Genomic DNA, 19,596 nt, shown 5'->3' with positions numbered 1-19,596 from the left:
CTGAAAGAGTTATCCAATTTGCCCCACTCCCCTGCTTTTTCCTGCAAATTTAGCACTCCAAATTTTTCCTTTTCAAGTTTACACCCGGTTTCCTTTAGAAAATCATTGGGCTGGATTTTGGGGCCAGCAGTGAATAGTAATGGTGTTTGCGATCGACTTCAAAGAAAGCTGCCCACAAAGGAATGTGTCTGACAATTAAGAGGCCAATTGGTGTAATTAAAGTTGCAACTGTCTCCGATTTTTCATGGTCCATCCAACTTTACTGTTGGCGGACGGGTGAATCGGCCAGGCGGACTTTGCATTTTTCATGAAACCTCATCCTAGGGTGGGATGAAGTTTCTGTTATCAAATTTAAATAAAAATAAAAACCTACAGGCAGAATTTTTATCATGTATATATTCAGGTGACTGATTAAGATGCCTGGACATTTTTCTCCTGATTTTAAAAACTTGATTTAACTGTTTTCAAGTCTTCAGCTCCCTGAGGCAGCTCTCTTCAGGGAGCCTTTGTTCCGTGACCCCCTGTGCCCACGCTTACATCGGTGCCCACCCTCCTCCTGCCTAAACCCCGGCAGCGCTGAGCATTTCAGCGCATGCTTCACGCTGGCTGGCTATTAATTGGCCAGCTAGTATGAAATCATGGTCGAGGGCCAATCACGGCCAGCGGTCTGTTCCCCGGGCGATCCTGGACCCGCCAATCGTGCCTGCCAACCAACCTAAAAATTCTGCCCGTGGGATTAAGGTGGAAGATGAAATACAAATTCAAAAAACATTTTGTTTTAAAAATCTATGGTTATTTTTTTATCATGGAATGGAGAATTTCTTTTATTCATTCACAGAATGTGGTTTTTGTTGGCTGGGCCAGCCTTTATTGCCCAGTCCTAATTTCCCTTGAGGAGGTGGTGGGTGAGCTGCCTTCTTGAACCGCTGCAGTCCATTTGGCATAGGTACACCCACCATGCTGTTAGGGAGGGAGTTCCAGGATTTTGATCCAGTGACAGTGAAGGAACAGTGATATATTTTCAAGTCAGGATGGTGAGTGGTTTGGAGGGGATCTTCCAGGCGGTGATGTTCCCATGTGTCTGCTACCCTTGTCCTTCTAGATGATAGCAGTCATAAGTTTGGGAGTGCTGTTTAAGGATCCTTAGTGAGTTGCTGCAGTGCATCCTGTACATGGTATACACTGCTGCCATTGTGCATTGGTGGTGGAGTGGATGTTCATGGATGTGGTGCCCTTCAAATGGGCTGCTTTGTCCTGGATAGTGTGAAGCATCTTGAGTGTCGTTGGAGCTGCACTCATCTAGGCAAGTGGGGAGTATTCCTTGTGCCTTGTAGATGGTGGACAGGCTTTCAGGAGTCAGGAGGTGAATTCATCGCCACAGGATTTGTAGCCTCTGACCCACTCTTGTAGTCACAGTATTTATATGGCTAGTGCAGTTCAGTTTCTGGTCAATGGTAACTCCCTGGATATTGATAGTAGGGGATTCAATGATGGTAAAGCCATTGAATGTCAAGGGGCGATGGTTAGATTCTCTCTTATTGGAGATGGTCATTGCTTGGCACTTATGTGGCATGAATGTTACTTGCCACTTGTCAGCCCAAGCCTGGATATTGTCCAGGTCATGCGGTATTTGGACATGGACTGCTTCAGTATCTGAGGAGTCACGAATGGTGCTGAACATTGTGCAATCATCAGCGAACATCCCCACTTCTGACCTTATGACGGAAGGAAGGTCATTAATGAAACAGTTGAAGATGGTTGGGCTGAGGACACTACCCGGAGGAACTCCTGCACTGATGTCCTGGAACTGAGATGATTGACCTCCAACAACCACAACCATCTTCCTTTGTGCTAGGTATGACTCCAACCAGTGGAGAATTTTCCTCCTGATTCCCATTGACCCCAGTTTTGCTAGGGCTCCTTGATGCCACATTCGGTCACATTCTGCCTTGATGTCAGAGACAGCCACTCTCAACTCACCTCTGACACCTTGACACTCCTAAATATAAAGTTAGTTTTCCAGGGTTGGTCAGGTTGTTCAGCAGTTATTGTAGAATCGTAGAATCATAGAAAGTTTATGGCACAGAAAGAGGCCACTTGGGCCATTGTGTCTGCGCCGGCTAAAAAATGATCCACCCAGCCTAAACACACTTTCTAGTATTTGGTCTGTAGCCCTGCAGGTTACAGCAGTTGAGGTGCCTATCCAGACACCTTTTAAATGAGTTGCGGGTTTCTGTCTCTCCTATCCTTTCAGGCAGTCAGTCCCATACCCCCACAATCCTCTGGGTGAAAAATATTTTCCTCATTCTCCCTCTAACCTTTCTACCAATCACTTTAAATCTATGGTCCTTAGTCACTGACCTCTCTGCTAAAGTGAATTGGCCCTTCCTATCCACTCTATCCAAGCCCCTCACAATTTTGTTCATCTAAATCGAACCTCCCCTCAGCCAAGGTCAAGTTCCAAGGAGAACAACCCCAACCTATCTAATCTCTCCCCATAGCTGCGATTTTCCAGCCCTGGCAAGATCCTCGTAAACCTCCTCTGTAACCTCTAATGCAATTACATCCTTTCTGTAATAAGGTGACCAGAACAACACACAGTGCTCAAGTTGTGGCCTAATTAATGTTTTATATAGTTCCAGCATAACCTCCCTGTCTTTATATTCTGTCCCTCAGCCATTAAAGGAAAGGATCCCATTTGCCTTCTTAACCACTTTATTGACCTGTCCTTATATCTTCAGGGATCTGTGGACATTCGCTCCAAGTCTCATTTCCTATACACCTCTCAGTATCCTCCCAGTTAATGTGTAAACCTTTGCCTTGCTTGGCCTCCCCAAATACATCACCTCACACAGCTCTGGGTCGAATTCCATTTGCCACTTTTCCTCCCACCTGAACTGTCCACTAAATTATGATTTAGCGTACCATTAAACATCCAGTTACACCTCATTCAAAGAGACAAAACTTTTTCAAGGGTTTTTTTCAGCCAGAATAGAGCATAAGAAGTGAAAGTTCATGTCAAATCAGTGATTTCTAATCAACAACCTGAGGAGGGGCAGGGAACCAATGACAGCAACATCTGGATTTTCGTATTCAACTGCACAGCTTTGAATGCCAGAAGTTGCTGTTGGCTTTACAGAGTAATGATGGTGAACAATGACATTTTCAATCATTACAACAACAAAATCCAGGGCAATTTTGAATCTGCCTCAGCCAGCCTTTCAGTCAGTGCATTCCAGATTATACCAGCTCGCCAATTCACAATACAAATGCTGTCGAGCAACGGGGTATTTTAGGGACCTGCAACAACTGTTTTGAAATAAGGTACTTAGAAACATGACTGACTTGGGTAGCATGTAATTCTCTGCAGCTGTCAGTTCACAGAGCATATGTATACAGGAAGCATTCAGGCTAAGAATCTAGTGAACAGAATATACATTTGTCCTTGTCTGAGAATCAGCATCAAACTCATATAAGCATTACATCACTCAGCAACAAAGAAAAGCAACCAATATAGGTCAACTAGTTTAAAATTTGATAAGGTTTCAGAATGCATGTTCCTAAAAGTGATTGTAGCTGCTAATTTGCCAGCAGGTTGCTAGGAGCTGTGTGAGTAGTGTTCTTAGATATAGTGCCAGACTGAATGTGAAGCATTTCTGCACAGTGTACATTAATGTTTAACAGTTTGGCCTTTAGGAATGATAAAGTACAAACAAATTTGGTTGCTGTTTTTCTATAGCACTTCAATCACAGAAACGTTCTCACTATGGCTGGTAATTACAGAAGTCTTGCTAAGAAATATTACTTAAGATTAATATGTAATTTGCTTCCAGTGAAATGGCAGTTGCATGACTTTATATTGTGAGTGCTGAGAAAGCAAACGTAAAAGAATATTAATAAACAGCAGAATACCGCAGATCCCAGAAATCTGAAACAAAATCAAAGAATGCTGGAAACACTCAGCAAGTCAGGCAGCATCTATGGAAAGAAATGCAATTAACATTTCAGGTATTTTTCTTATTTGATGGGATGCAGGTGTCACTGGCAAGGCAGCATTTGTCATCCATTCCTAATTGCCCTTGACCTGAGTGCCTTGCTCAGCTATTTCAGAGGGCTGTTAAGACTCAACCACATTGCTTTGGATCTGGAGTCACATGTAGACCAGACCAGGTAAGCCTCCCTAAAGGACATTAGTGAACCAGATGGGTTTTTAACAACAGTTAATTATGGTTTCATGGTCATGAATACTTTCAACTAGACTTATTAATTGAATTCAAATTCCACCAGCTGCTGTGGTGGGATTTGAACCCATGTCCCCAGAGCATTACTGTGGGCCTTTGGATTAGTAGTCCAATATGCCACTGCTTCCACCATTTCAGGAATGAACCCTCCATCACAACTAACGCACATTACAGGTGAATTGAAAAAGAACAGAAGAGGAGTGTGAGGATGAGGGGATGGGAACAAGCAAGTCCCTATAATGTTCTGAAATGGAAAACTGAAGAAGACTAAATGGCAGAGGTGATGTAAGCATGAGGCAGGAGGCATGAGAAAAATATAAGCAAAGGAAGATGAAGCTTCCCCTCTTACACCTCTTTCCAGGGCCCAAACATTCTTTCCAGGAGAGGTTGCAATTTGAGATTATTTCCTCTAACCTAGTATATGACATTTGCTGCACATGGTGCAGTCTCTTTGACATTCGGGAGTGGGCTTTGGTGAAAACCTCCATTCAGTCTTCAAGCCCTACCTTGAGCTCTCTGTTGTTAGATACTTTCTCTCGCCCACTCACAGTGATGCCTACCCTTCCGAAGTGAAAGACGAAATTTTGAAATAAAAATTAAGACTCATACACGAGCCATGGGAGCACTCCAAAAATTCGAAAATTTTGACGCCGATTGGCGTAACAGTCCTTCTGTGTATGTGCCTGGGCCTTGGAGAGCTGACTGCAGGGGAAAACCAGAGATGGGGCCTGCCAAAGAGTGTTTCTTTGCAGATCCTGAAGCCTGAGGGAAGCTGCCTTGCTTTACCTTGGTCCCAGGTCGGACAAACACAATCTGATCTCAAGGCTGGAAGAGTAGTTTTTCTAGCTGCAGATGGTGAGCCAGCTCCAGTCCCTGAGCTCCCTACATGTTACTGGCCATTATTTTTTTGTAGCTTTGAGGCAACATTTGAAAACTGTCATGATGCATAACCCAGAGCGTGCAGAGACTTCATTAAAGGGCCCCAATATTTCTGTCACGCAAACCAGAAAATCCTGTTTAGCAGATTCTGTTGCTCAGAGCACATTTGCGAGTTCTATTAACGAAGATTTTGAAACAGCTTGAAACTATCACTTTGGTTTAGAAATCAATTCTTTCAAATGATTTTGGTTTCAAATGTTTTTGACTGCTTTTCCATTTCTCAACAACCTAATTCTACCTATAAGGGATTGGACAGTAAAAAAAAAGCTATCAGCGGGATTTACCGCACCCGCCCGCCTCCGGAATCTTCCGGTCCTGCCGCGAGTCAATGGGCTTCTGGCTGGGGCGCCGCCTCGCCCACAGAGGGTCCCGCCCGTGACGGGGCCAAAAATCCCGGCCTATATCAGTATCTATTTGTTTTGACAAGATAAGGGATATGATTACTTGATATTTAAGTTAAGTTATCCTCTACCAGCATCAAGTACAAACATTTACAGCATGGACAATCGCAGACCAAATTACCCCTGGTCGATGTCAACATTTCTTTGCTTGAGCTTGAGAAAATAATTCTTTGCTGCACCACTACGAATTTTGTTGCTTTCCAGGCCCATAAACTTTTAACTCGTTGAGTGGGATTGATGGCTGTTCTGAATTTTGGGAAGTTTGTGCTGTAGCCTGCATTCATTAGGAGCTGAATTAAGACCGGCCACTTTCAGTTGTAATAATACACACATACAAACAAATTGGGAGCAGGAGTAGGCCACTCAGTCCCTCGAGTAACAAGAGACTTTCACTTAAAAGCAGGAATGTTTGTTCTATTTGGTGGTGTCATTCACCTAAGCATGATATTAAAATGCCCAATACGTTTTACATGTGAGAGTTATTTCACCACCTCAATTTTTTGTCAACCCATCCCTCATCCCTTCACTGTAGCATTATATAACTCTGCAGAAAAGGCACACATTTGGAAGAATAAAACCTATTGTATTGCCAGGTGTTTTTTTTTGCAGTTCAGGTAGACATAGTTTGAAAAGTTCATTCAGCCACGTCACTACGTTTACTGAAATCCCCAGAGAAAACCAGAATGTAGTCGTGTGAAAATTCCACACATTCACTATGGCAATGCTGAAAAGTGTGGTTAAAGCACCTGGTCTGATCTAATTTTAAACCCTCTTTCTACATATGAAAGGACTTTGCCAATCAATGGCGTTACTCTATTTCAATGATGGATTAAGTTTCTGTATCAGCTTTTTGACTTTTTCAGATTTCAGGAATTTAAGTAAGATAATGTCATTGTTAACAAAATGGTCACATTTTGAAGTCTAATCTTGTGCAGGAGAAAAACTCAATGGTCAGGATTTCACTGCCCCACCACGTCATGTCTCTCCCACCAGCAGATGCGACGAGCCATTTAAATCTCCATTCAGTTTGGTGGGACCATAACATCCTGCCAGGTGGGGGGGGAGCCATAAAATCCTGGCCAATGGGTACAAGTCCATGGGCAGGATTTTTCTCTTGTCCGGCAGGCGGGCATGCGCCCGATCCAAATAAAAGTAAAATATTGCACAATGACATCTGACGAGGGCAAAATTCAACCCCATGTTAGACAATGTTCATTATGTTCACTTCTACTTTTGTAATATCATTACTATTGAACAGTTTCTAACTTCAGATGCAACTCTGAAACTGTTCGAAGCATATCTACTGAAATGAAAGGGAAGGAATAAACGCCTGCCTACATTTTTGATATCACTAAATTGACTTGGTGGAGTTTTGTTGTACAGGATAGAAGTGCTTTTATTAAAGCATCTTGAAACATTTGAATAATTTGTACAGACATTTGGATATAAAATCAGTTTGGGTGGAGATAAAAAATAGCGAAGGAAAGAAGTCACTGGTGGGAGTGGTTTATAGGTTCTTGACAGTAGCTATGCAGTAGGACAGATTATAAATCAAGAAACAAAAACAGAAAATGCTGGAAAAACTCAGCAGGTCTGACAGCAACTGTGGAGAGAGAAAAACAAACTTAACATTTCAAATCCGTATGACCCTTCTTCAGAACTGAAGAAAAGTGGAAATGTGATGAAATTTATACTGTTTAAGGAGGGTGGGGCAGGTGAAGCTGGATAGAAGGCCATTGATAGGTGGGGACAAAGGAGGGATCGACAAAGATGTCAAGCTTTAAACTAACTCCGCAGGGGTGTGGGAGCCTGCCAAGTATATTACAGAGTAATACCAAGGTGCACAAAATACTGGGAGAGACAGATAGCACTAGAATAGAGAATAATAAGTTAATAGGCAGAGTTGGAGTAAGGGAGAAAGTAATGAAGTCCAAATCAGGGTTATACTGCATGTATGTGCATATATGGATTGTAGTAAATAAGATTGATGAGATACTGGTGCACATTGCCATGTGGAATTAGGATGTGGTGATAACTGAGACCTGGTTCAAGGAAGGACAGGACTGGGTGTTAAATATTCCTGGGTACAATGTGTTCAGGAAAGATAGGGCAGGAGGAAAAGGAGAAGGGGTGGCTGTATTGGTTAAAGAGAGTATTGCCATGCTGGAGAAAGAGGATGTCCCAGAGGGTTCAAGGACAGAACCAATTTGGCTACTGCTAAGGGACAAAAAGGGTGCAATTACATTGCTCGGTGTAGTCTATAAGCAGCCAAAGAGTGGGAAGGATGTAGAGGAACAAATCTGCAGGGAAATTACAGAGAGGCACAAACATTAAAGAGTAGTTATAATGGGGGACTTTAATTATCCAAATATAGACTGAGATAGTGGTAGTGTAAAGGGCAGGGAGGGGCAAGAGTTCATAGAGGGTATTCAGGAGAATTTTCTACAGCAGCATGTGTCCAGCCCAACAAGAAAGGAGGCACTGCTAGTCCTGGTTCTTGGAAATGAGGTGGGCCAAGTATATCGAGGGTTAGTGCGGAACACTTAGGAGACAGTGATCATCGTATCATAAGGTTTAGCATGATGGTAGGAAAGGACATGAGCAATCCAGAGTAGAAATAAGTAACTAATGGAGAGCGACTTCAATGGGGCAAGAACAGAGCTAGGCCGGATAGACTGGAAACAGAGGTTGGTGGGAAAAAGTGTAGCTAAACAATGGGCTACCATCAACAAAGAAATGGTTCAGGCACAATCAAGGGAAAGGTCAGGCAAACAAATCCAGAGCTCCCTGGATGAAAAATGCGTTAGAAATTAAGATAAGGGAGCAAAAGTGTGATTATGACACATGTCAATTAGATATACAATTGAAAACCAAGCTGAATACAGAAGATTCAGAGGAGAGAAGAAGAAAATAAAAGAAGCGAAGAGGGATTATGAGCAGAGACTGGCAGCCAATATAAAGGGGAATCCCAAAGTCTTCTATAGGCACATAAATAGTAAAAGGGTGGTAAAAGGAGGAGTAGTATAGATTAAGGACCAAAAAAGGGGGCTACACATGGAGGCAAGGGGCATGGCTGAAGTGTTAAATGAATACTTTGCATCTAAATTTACCAAGGCCATGGTGACAGAGGAAGAAACTTTGTCACTAGAAGTGATAAGGAGGAGGCATTGTATAAACTATCGGTACTTGAAGTTGACAAGTCACCAGGACCAGATGTGATGCATCCAAGGATATTGAAAGAAGTGAGAGTAGAAATTGCAGGGACACTGACCATAATCTTTCAGTTTTCTCTAGACTCAGGAGAGGTACCAGAGGATGGGAGAATTACAAACATTATGGCCTTGTTCAATAAAGTTTGTAAGGATAAGCAAAATCAATCAGTTTAACTTCGATGGTGGGGAAGCTTCTAGAAATAATTATTCGGGATCGAGTTAATAGTGACATGGAAAAATATGGGGTTGATTAGGAAGTATGGATTTCTTAAGGTAAAATCATGTTTAACTAACTTTCTGGAGGAGGCAAAAGAGAGGGTTGATGATAGTAATGCTGCTGATGTGGTGTATATGGACTTTCAAAAGGCATTCAATACAGTGCCACACAACAGACTTGTGAAAAAAGTTATAGCTCATGGGATAAAAGGGACAGTAGTAATGTTAATGTAAAATTGGCTGAGTAATAGGAAACAGCGAGTAATGGTTAATGGATATTTTTCAGGCAGGAGGAAGGTTTGTAGTCGAGTTCCCCAGGGGTCGGTATTGGGACCCTTGCTTTTCCTGATATGTATTAATGATCTAGATCTTGGTATGCAGAGGACAATTTCAAAGTTTGTGGATGATACCAAACTTGGAAGCATCGTAAACTGAGGAAGACAGTGGAGAACCTCAAAAGAACATAGACAAGTTGGTGGAGTGGGCAGATAGGTGGCAAACAAGTTCAATGCAGAGAAGTGTGAGTTGATTCATTTTGGTAGGAAGAACATGGAGAGACAGTATAAAATAAAGAGTACAACTCTAAAAAGTGTGCAGGAGCAGGGAGACCTGGGTGTATATGTGCATAAGTCATTAAAGGTGGTAGGACAGGGGGAAAGAGCAGTTAGTAAAGCATACAGCATCCTAGGCTTTATTAATAGGGGCATAGAGTACAAGAGCAAGGAGGTTATGCTGAACTTGTACAGGACACTAGTTAGACCTCAGCTGGAGTACTGTGTACAATTCTGGGCACTACAATTTAGGAAAGATGTGAACACATTGGAGAAAATGCAGGAGAGGTTTACAAAAATGGCTCCAGGGATGAGAAACTTCAGTTATGAGGATAGGTTGGAGAAGTTGAGACTGTTCTCCTTGGAGAGGAGAAGGCTAAGAGGAGATTTGATAGAGGTGTTCAAAATCATGAGGGGGCTGGACAGAGTAGATAGGGAGAAAGCGTTCCCGCTTGTAAAAGGATCAAGAACGAGAGGGCACAGATTTGAAGTGATTTGCAAAAGAAGCAAATGTGATGTGAGGAAATACTTTTTCACACAGTTAATGGTTGTGGTCTGGAATGCGCTGCCTGAAGTGTAGTGGAGGCAGGTTCAATCAAGGCATTCAAGAGGGGGCCGATCACAGTCGGCAGTCCATTCCCTGGACACTCCCAGCCTGCTGATCGCGGGCGCCCGCCAACTAAAAATCCTACCCATGGTGTTGGGGATGATATATTAGCATGAATAGATGATTGGCTAATGAATAGGAAATAGAGATTTGAGATAAAGGGTTGGTAAACTGTAACAAGTGGGGTGCCACAGAGGTCCATGTTGGGGCCTCAACTATTTACCATCTATATTAATGACTTGAATGAAGGGACAGACTGTATTGTAGCCAAATTTTGCTGACGATACAAAGGTGGGTCAGAAGACAAATTGTAAGGTGGATACAAAGAGCCTGCAAGGGGATGTGGATAGGTTAAATAACTGGACAAACATTTGGCAGATGGGGTATAATGTGGAAATGTGTGAGATTGTCCACTTGGCAGGAAGAATAGAAAAGAAGAATTTATTTAAATGGAGAGAGTGCAGATTGCTGCACTACAGAGGATCTGGATGTTCTTGTATATGCACAAAGTTACCATGCAGGAATAGCAAGTTACTAGGAAGGCAAGTGAAATGTTGGTCTTCATTGAAAAAGAATGGATATAAAAGTAGGGAGGTCTTGCTACAGTTGGACAGAGCACTTTTGAGAACTGTGTACTTGATCTCTTTACTTTGAAAGGATATATTTGCATTGGAGGCAGCTCAGAAAAGGTTCACGAGGCTAATTCCTGGGATGAAGATGTTGTCTTATGAGAAAAATTTGCAAGTTGGGCTTATACTCATTGGAGCTTAGAAGAATGAGAAGTGACCTTATTGAAACATATAATGTTCTGAGGGGGTTTGACAGGGTAGACGTTGGGAGGATGTTTCCTCTCGTGGGGGTAATCTAGAACTAGGGGGCACAGTTTAAAAATAAAGTGTCTTCCATTTAAGCTGGAAATGAGGAGGAATTTCTTCTCTGAGGGCAATTATTCTTTGGAATTCTCTTCCACAGAGAGCAGCGGAGGCTGGGTCATTCAATATATTCAAGGCTGGGACAGCTTTTTGATCAACAAGGGAGTCAAGGGCTATGGGGGTCAGGCAGAGAAGTGGAGTTAAGACCACAGTCTCATTGAATAGTAGAGCAGGCTCAATGGACCAAATGGCCAACTTCTGTTCCTATTTCCTATGATCCGATGTCCACATCAAAGATGCTATATAAATCAAGTTCTTTATTATTATTCTACTTGTTTTCTAGCAGCTTCCATTATTTTACCAGGGAAATATCTCTCCATGCACACAGTGGGGTCACCCAGCAACAATTAGGGACTCAAACAAAGACAAATCATTAAGTTGCAAGAAGCTGGCTGGCCTTTTACAAATCCTCTTGCCTAAAAGCACAGCCCAACAAACCATAATGATTATTTCCCTCCAGGCATTTTTTAAAGTGGAGATCTGACTGCGTCCAGCTCTGCGAAAGATGCTGTGACATCACTTAAGTCCTATGAAAGCTATTTAAATGTTTCAGCTGGGATATACTCATACATACTCATTTGGCACAAGGGCAGAGTCCCAGGACTGAATTTGTTCTTGGGGGCAGGAAGCAGGAGTCAGGGCTGTTTTCAGTTCCCCAACCCACCCCTAAGAGAATAGTTGTTCTTTGGGATTTTTATGGAAGTGCTCCCTTAAATGGTATGGAGAAAGTTTCCCTGTTCATTTAAGAGTGGCAGATGGGACCTCAAAGCTGGAGGGTCAATCAGAGGCCTTCCAGCTTGAGAGAGCAGATGAAAGATAAGTAACTAAGAGGGCACTTCAACATGGATGTGCCCCCTCTCCAAATTGTTGAAGAATGTCAGTAGAAAGCAGAAAAAGCAGCCAGGCCACCCAAGGCGGTGGGGTGGTGGGGGGGGGTGGGGGGGGGGGGGGGGGGGGGGATGGTGGTTTGTGGGGGGGGTGGTGGTGGGGATGGGATGGGGTTGGGGGGGGGGCGGGTAGAAGAGGAAGGGGGTGGGGAGAAGAGGAGGGGGAAGGTGTGTGTCATGGAGGAGGGGGAATCCTTTTACATGACAGCCATGGGCTGTACTCCCATCCAGCCCAGCAGGGAGGGCCTGTAGAGCTGCCTGGAGTACTGGCATCCCAGGGCCTCGAGGCAATTAAGCTGCCCCCACCTCAACATTGTGATGGGTAACAGGAGGCCAACTGGAAAATTCCAGTCAACCCCCTATGCCAAAGCTTAACAAGTCTCTTAACTGAGCTTAACTAGCTGCAGGGTAGCTCTCCCAAGCCCACCTCAGCCAAAATGGCCAGCGAAGCCAGGAAGCCAGCATGATGGTCAGTGCTGGATTCCTGTCCACCTTCATTCCCAATCTCAGTGGGGCCCGAAAATTGAGCCTGCAGAAGTATGATTTCCTGTCCATAGCACCCTGGGAACTGGCTCACACTGGGCATGATGGGCAGATTAATTGGCCCCTTGGCATTTAATTGGCTATTACCGAAAAGAACCTTGGAACGTAATTTTTTTTTTCAAAAACAAGATCAGTTCAGTGCATTTTAAATGAAACTATGGTGTCCCTTTGTACAGACTCAGCAACCCAGAATCTAGAAGTCATATTTCAAATGATATCTGTGCTGTCACTTTACAGCATATCTGGTTCATTTTAGTACAGGAAGAAAAGAAATGTATTCAACAATTACATATACTTTTCTTGCAGTCTGCAGCATTGGGAGAAAATAATGCATGGAGTCTATAATTTTTGACATTCTTCAAGGCTGTAACATTGCATTTATCAGCATGTTCAGGGTATTAGAATTGTACCTGACAGAATATTGTTTCTCCTTTTTTTTCAGCATTAACGAACTGCTTTAAATTTAAAACTGAGTTGACTTTGGGATTTATTGTTATATTAGTTGGTCGGTTTGACAGCATTTCATTTGAAAATTAGCCATTTGCTTGCATTGAAAGAAAATAAACAGGATCAGAATCATCTCTAGATGTTAAGATTGTCATTTCTTATTATTCATTTCATTTCTGATACCCGTGTTACTGGAGCTCACAGGAGAATCAAAAGAAAGATGGTGAAGTGCATGTGCACGTGAAAATGTGAGGCCTTTAGAATGGGCGTTCTGATGCCGATTCATTTTCAGAGACTACATGGTTTTCTTGAATGAGCCAAATTTCAGTCGTTTGTGAATAAGTTCATGAAAGTACAGGGTTGGTCCACTGAGCAAGCATTCAGGTGGAGAGCTGGCAGTCGCAGATTACCCTGATCAGAGTGATTAGAAATCTAGAGCCTTAGCTTTCTCTGCCTCTTGATTTAAATGGATGAAACATCACAAGATGTAATCCCTTGATCTCTCTACTTATGCTTGCTTGCATTTGCCATGATTGCCTAAGAGGGGAATCAGCCCTTATTTATCAAACCCATGTTTCATTTCCTGGCAGGAGAAGAATAGCGATGAAAACATTTTAGCAGATAACATTTTATGCCAAAGATTCACTGAACTGTTCCAATGCAATGCTACCCCATTTTACTGCTGACTTTTACTCTTTCTGCACAATAGTCAAAAGATCTCATCTGGCACATTGAGATTACGGCGCCATAAATGAGATAGCACTGACTAGAAAAGTATATTCTGCTTGATAGCTCAGGTGTTACAATGATTAACATCAAAGGATAAATTTTAGTCCTTAATGCCTGGGCAGCATTTTGGCCCATGATAGGACCAACACAATTTATATTCTAGAGAAACTCAACAGATCAGGCAGCATCTATGGAGAGAAACAGAGTTAATATTTCAGGTCAATGACCTTTCATCAGAACTCAGGTCACGGGCCTGAAATGCTAACTCAGTTTTTCACCACAGATGATGCCTGACCTGCTGAATGTCTCCAGCTTGTTCTGGTCATGTTTCAGATTTCCAGCATCCGCAGTCTTTTGCTTTTGTGTTACAATTTTAATTTTGCTGAGATCAGCAATTCCGGCACTTGATTGACTGAAAAATCACCCCATGAAACAGCTTTCCAGTCAATGTCACAGCTCATAAATCAATATGTCAGCATAAGGTTAATTTTCTTTGAGTCTACTTAGTTGATGAGTTGAATATTCGATCATTAGAGCTAAGTGTTCATTTTAACAACTTGCTTTTAATGACATTAGTTTGTGTTATAACTGTTTAAACCCATTTAGAAAAATATTTGATTATTTCCATTAAAGACTGTAATTAAAGTATTAGTATTGCAGTCAGTACCAGAGCAATGCATTTGCAGCTGGAAATTACTGGTTACTGTGTAACTACTTAGCATGTTAGAATTGCTGAAAAAAGAGACATGTCGAGGCTTTTCATCTTGCACTCATCAGGACACTTTGCAAGAATATCAATATATAAGGGGAAAACAACAATTTATGCTGTATGTGAAGAGAGTGCTGATTTGTTGGGGAGTGGCGTTGCCATGGAGAATGCACCAGTGATGATGACTGACAGTCAACTGTCAAGCACTGTTTGAAATTTAAACCAGGCGGCTTGACCCTAATTGGTCAAGGCAGTGAGTGAGCGAATGGCTGTCACTTATTTTGCTTCACTGAAACAGGCACATTATGTGTACATGTTCTTTCTGTCTGCAAAGAACAGGGCCCTGTGCATTGATATATGTAGCTTCTAGTACAAGCAAATGTGCCACACTGTAAACCTGACTGACAACCTTATATTGGTTGTCAGCGTAATTCTTAGCACACTGAGGATTATTTAGCAAATGTTGTCCAATTGGGGAATTGCATCTAATGTTGGAAACAATGTTTTGAGTTTTGCAAGCACGAGCTGGTTTACAAGGTTGTCGATCTTCTACGTGTGGAACTGTAAGAATCCCAATGCGTATATTGACCAATGAAGGTAGGCTTGAGGTAGACCGTGGTGGAGAAGCCCCTGGCAGATTTCTCGACTAGTACACAGGCAGGGTAAAGACTACACAACCAACCCGTGCTTGCAAAACTCAAAACACAGTGTCCAACATTAGACGTGATTCAACGGTCGGACAACATTTGCTAAATAATATTCAATGTGCTAAGAATTATGCTGACAACCAATTTAAGATTGTGGTGCATTTGTGTGTACTGAAAGCTACATAAATTAATACACAAGGTACTGTTGTTTGCAGGCAGAAAGAACATGTACACACATTGCACCTGTTTCAGCTAAACAAAATAAGTGACAGACATTCGCTGACTCATTCCTCAGGGCAATGCCTTGATCAATTAGGGCAAGCTGCCTGGTTTAAATTTCCAACAACGCTTGGCAGTTGACTGTAGGTCACAATCACTAGTGCATTCTCTATGGCAATGTCACTTGCCAACCAATCAGCACTCTATTCACATACAGTGAATTGTTGTTTTCCCCTTATATTGGTATTCTTGCAAAGTGTCCTGATGAGTGCAAGATGAAAAGATTAGGCATGTTTCTTTTTTCAACAATACTCAAGTTCTCTTATTACCAATGGCTACTTAATACATTTGTGTCACATCACTTTGTCCTCTATTTAATCAAGTCATTAACACATGTAAACTAAGATGACTAACAACTCCATTGAAACAGAGGAGAAAGGAAATTCAAGGAATGCATTAAATCTTCATGCAACATAAATTACTCAATAATCTCCAAACTAAACACTGGAATCTTCTTCAGAATTTCATCCATTCAACCCAACTCCCACCAAAGTTACGCCAAGATAGAAGGAGAAGTCGTGTTGGAAAATCATTTCAATCAGAGTTCAAAATAATAAGCTAAACCTGCATGAAAGAATAAAACTAGTGGAACAAGAATAAAGAAGACTTCAGTTACATGTAGCATGTACGTGCTTTCTTCCATAACAATAGGATGTTCCTGTATCTATTCCTCAGTTCCTGATCCCCCTCTGTTAAGCCAATTGTGGGGGAGAATTTTCTGCTTGTTAGGTGGGCGCGTGCCTGGCCCGATCGAGGGTAAAATGATGCGCGGTATTTCAGTCAGCAGGTGCATGCCTGAGTTGGCAGCACACCTGCCAGCAAATAAAAAACTTACTAAGGCTGTTAAAAGGGTAATTGAATGAAACTTTTCGCTGCCCGTCCAACCCTTGTGGTTGCCGGGCAGGCGAAAAGGACAAGCAGCCTTTGCATTTTTTCAGGAAACCTCATCCACAGGTTTCCAACAACAAATAAAAATAAAATAAAATAAAAATTTTAAAATTTAGTTAACAACATGCCCTGCTTATGTGACAGAGTCACATGAGGGGACATGTTTTATAATATTTTAGAAATCTTTATTTTTACTTTTTCATATCTTCATCTCCCAGGGGCAGCTCTATTAAGTGCACAGCCACGTGTATGTGCAAGGTTCGTGTTTGCCCTCCTTTTTCTCCCCTTCCTCACACAGGCAGTGCTGAGCGCTGCCGTTCACGTTTCACGCTTGGCAGGCTTTAATTGGTCCACCAGCGTGAAATCATGGTCTGGCCCTGATTGTGGGCAGCGGTCAGCTTCCTGACTGCCTCCACCTGTCCCTGATGAGCCCACCCAACGAGGAACCCACCCCGGGTCTCCACTATTCTCACTCTTGGTGTGCAGCAGTGTCATGCAGACTGTTTCTCTTTAATTTGCTCAGCTTGGCACTTCCCCAAGGCAGTCTGACTGAGTCTAGTTTCCCAGTCACTCAGGGGCATTCCTCATAGCCATGACTGACTGAACCACAATATCACTCATTTTTACTCTCGTTGGTGATGCTTATTTTTAAAACTTAAATGTGAACATCGTGCAGTTGCCAATTTTAGGTTTATAGATTTTGCCCTCATAGTAATTGCAATTGGATTCAGAAATATACAGTTGGTTTAGAGATTGCAAATGTAAGTATTACCATGCAAAACGTTACTGGAACATTTTCATCTGGGTAATGGTGCAGGAAGAAGTAACCCAGAGACACATATAGGCAGAAAATCTAGGGTAAGTTACGCTAGGCCCAACTGCCAGCTTCCATGAAAATTACAGCAATATGCTTGACATTTTCTGATTTGGAGCAAGGAAGTCTTAAAATTCATCCCTATAATGTATTTAATTTTTTGCATTATTCAAGTTGCATTATCTACACTGGTGCATCAGTAAATACCAGGCGAATGAACACTGCTTTTCTGATTTGTAGATGTTGCATACCTGACTGGCAGACAGACTATAACCCAAACTGAAGGGAATACATATGAAATCATTCCGAAACCAGGTGATGAAGTTGGAAACCAGACACCAATCTTTTACTTAATACCAGATATATTTACAGAATATAACATTACATATGTCTGCCCCCTTCCTAACCAACCTCCAGTGACCCAGAAGCCTCTCTTAATACTGTTTTGAGTATGGCAATAAAAAATAAACTAATTAACAATTAACAAATTGAAAGACCCTTAAAGGCGCACTGTAACAAAAGAAAACTTTAAAAAGAAACTTAATAACTCAAAATAAAATGTTGTTTCTGGGGCTGCACTCCAACTGCTACGATACCCATTGGTCGCAGAAGGCCTCAAGAATACTGGCAGACACCACGTGCTCCCTCTCCTGGGTGCGCACATAGCCGCGGAAGGGGGATAGACATTCGGGCTGAACGAACCCCTCAACCTCCCACCTCCTGGACCTGTTAATGGCCATCTTGGCCAGGAGCAGGCTTACGAGTAGGCCCTCTGCCCTGCCAAACCCTTTGCACCGACCGAGTGGCCAAAGGTCAGGAGTGTGGGGCTGAAGTGCAACCAGAATTTGAGAGCAGGCCCTCAAATAATCAGAAAGGTGCTGCAACCTATATATACATGGAACATGGACTGCTCAAGGCTGCAGAAAATACAGGTGGACTGGGAGTCTGTGAACCATCTTAACCTTTTATTGTACGGGTCTACTGCAGGCAACACCCTCCATGCCAAATCCCTGATGTTTAAAGGGAGGACTCCAAGGTAGATAGCCCTCCGGATGGCAGGACAGAACACCGCCACATGTCTGGACGGTTGAGGAGAGTGAGGAAGTGAAGGGTGTGCAGCAGCAACCCATGCAGGAAACCCTTCCAAGCAGAATGAAAAGTCACAAAGGGGATTTCGACGATACGGCTCAATTTGTGACGTCAAGGTTTCTGAGGGAAGTTTCGGGACCTGGAGTCAACATGAAATTCTGTCCAAACGGCAGTCAGATCAGATGGATGTCCAACTGCACGCTTGAGCTGCCTCGACACCTTGAGTGCAGTCAGGGCCGAGCACCACAGTTTTGAGACTGTGGACGGCTTTGGCTGCGAGCTGGATATCAACAGACGCAAACAAAAATCAACAAATTGAACTAAAAATCACTCAGTCAGAAGGGGTGACAGCAACAGCCCCTGGTGCGGCACTAACTAAAGCAAAAGCGTGAAAGGAAACTTACAAAATCCAATCAAAATGTCATTTCCGGCGATCATGATGCACCCCAGCCCCAATATGGAATGCTTCACGAATTTGCATGTCATCCTTGCACAGTGGCCTTGCTAATCTTGTCTGTATTGTTCCAATTTTAGTATATGTGCTGCTGAAGTGTCAGTGCCCTTCACCTATGTATCCTTAACCTTAATAATACAATTAACAATGCAGAATAGCAGACTACTGATACAGAAGACAAAATTCTGCGGCCTCTTCAATCCATTAAATGAGCACAGGACTGCAACACTGATTCTGAGAGTCAGGCTAAAATGGAGTTATGCTAGTCCATTAATCTTCATCAGCTGGCCAGTGGGGGCGAGACACATCAGATTTTGCAACAAGAATCCTAACTCCACCCTACCCTCCCAACAATGTGAATGAGTTATTGACATGGAAATGCTTGTCCCATAGTGTCACACACATGGCAAGGGAAGATATAATTCAGCAAGGCAACAGTTTTCCATAAAATACTGGAAGCGTAATGGTAGGAAAATGGACTAGTAATTAGATTAGAGAAAGGGAGTCAAAAATGGTGACCAGATCATGTTGCAGGGAGCGCAGTTAGGAAAGTAACCCCCCCCCACCCCACTTACTTAGGGCTCGATTTCCAAGAAAGGCAAGAGTCCATTCAGGCACCATGGCCCCAAGGTCTCCTTCTGTGCTGCCAGTTTCTATGAGCGGGATCTTCCGGTCCCACCTGCTGGCAGGATTTACCAGTGCCGCTGAGGTCAATGGACTGGCCAGCTCACCGCATCTGCTGCAGCGGGGCTGGAAGATCCCAGCCTATGATTTTATGAAATGTTGGCCTTACTAGTGATTCCTGCATACCAAGAATGAATTAATAAAGAAATCATAATGTCCATAGAAATTCCAATATTTTTGAAGAATTTTAAGTTTTAGACTGCAGGGTGTTTATTATCGTCTTGTTTTTGGTTAGTTTGAGTGTAAATGTGCATTATATGCATAAATGCACATTGTGTATATGCATAAATGCACATTGTGTACGGTGCAAAATTGGACTTACACTTC

The 19,596-nt window shown here is 42.7% G+C and overlaps 1 protein-coding gene and 1 non-coding gene across 2 annotated transcripts in view; one reads left to right on the top strand and one right to left on the bottom strand.

The window, feature by feature from the left end:
- Window positions 1–19,596, top strand: part of LOC121293181 (protein kinase C-binding protein NELL2-like) — a 296,910-nt gene that overhangs the window by 256,020 nt on the left and 21,294 nt on the right. The window lies entirely within an intron of this gene.
- On the bottom strand, window positions 18,583–18,691 carry LOC121293462. Its single transcript, XR_005946541.1, has one exon. It is a non-coding gene; the product is annotated as a U6 spliceosomal RNA (small nuclear RNA).

Source organism: Carcharodon carcharias, chromosome 21 (assembly GCF_017639515.1).
Source record: "Carcharodon carcharias isolate sCarCar2 chromosome 21, sCarCar2.pri, whole genome shotgun sequence".
Classification (NCBI taxonomy): domain Eukaryota; kingdom Metazoa; phylum Chordata; class Chondrichthyes; order Lamniformes; family Lamnidae; genus Carcharodon; species Carcharodon carcharias.
This window is presented reverse-complemented; position numbering and strand designations above follow the sequence as displayed.